At 55.7% G+C, this 760-nt stretch overlaps 1 protein-coding gene across 1 annotated transcript in view; it reads left to right on the forward strand.

The window, feature by feature from the left end:
• The window catches only part of NID2 (nidogen 2), a 61,313-nt gene that overhangs the window by 7,543 nt on the left and 53,010 nt on the right, over positions 1 to 760 (forward strand). The gene's annotated exons all lie outside the window — the stretch shown is intronic.

Raw genomic sequence — 760 nt, forward strand, 5'->3', positions numbered from 1 at the left:
AACCATGAGGCTGTTCCCCTCTCCTGAACTGTGAGGCTGTTCCCCTCCCCTAAACCATGAGGCTGTTCCCCTCTCCTAAACTGTGAGGCTGTCCTGGGCACATCCCTCCGTGCTTTGTTCCCTTCCATCTCCAGCACCAAGCTTAGGGTCCAGTGCTTGGCAGGCACATGGCTGTTAGGATGAATAAATGAATGTATTTACCAATGAATAAATGAAGGGAATTTACCTATAAGTAAACCACCAACCAAGCACCTCCAGGTGAACACCAACCAGAAAAGCTCATGAATGTGTTGTAGAGGGTCTCGAAGGCAGGGAGCATTCCAGGGCATCCAGGACCCCTCTGGGCAGCAGCCCTTGAGAGCTGAAAGTTTCAAGGCCCAGCGCGATGTGAGGCAAGTGTGGAAGCAGCAGAGACGTGGTGCTGATGGGGACGATTAAGGAAAGTCTGACGAGGGTGCAGTGAAACTGAGGCTGGGGAGTGAGTCTGCAGCCAGGTAACAGATCGCGGGGTGCTGAGGAGGGGTTAGAGTGGCCTAGTGGGGCAGGACACGGCTCCACGGCTGCCTGCCATCACACACTTGCCACCTGACCCTGCGCAGACCTGGGAGCCCCTGTGTCTCCCTTCTGGCAGCTCTGAACTGAGGCGGCTTAGCCACTGGTGTAGCCTCCAGTAAAGGACAGAAAAGTGAACTGAGGCGGCTCAGCCGCGGGTGTAGACTCCAGTAAAGGACAGAAAAGTGAACTGAGGCGGCTCAGCCGC

The sequence above is a fragment of the Otolemur garnettii genome, unplaced genomic scaffold (assembly GCF_000181295.1).
Source record: "Otolemur garnettii isolate 467f Iridium unplaced genomic scaffold, OtoGar3 scaffold00054, whole genome shotgun sequence".
Lineage (NCBI taxonomy): Eukaryota > Metazoa > Chordata > Mammalia > Primates > Galagidae > Otolemur > Otolemur garnettii.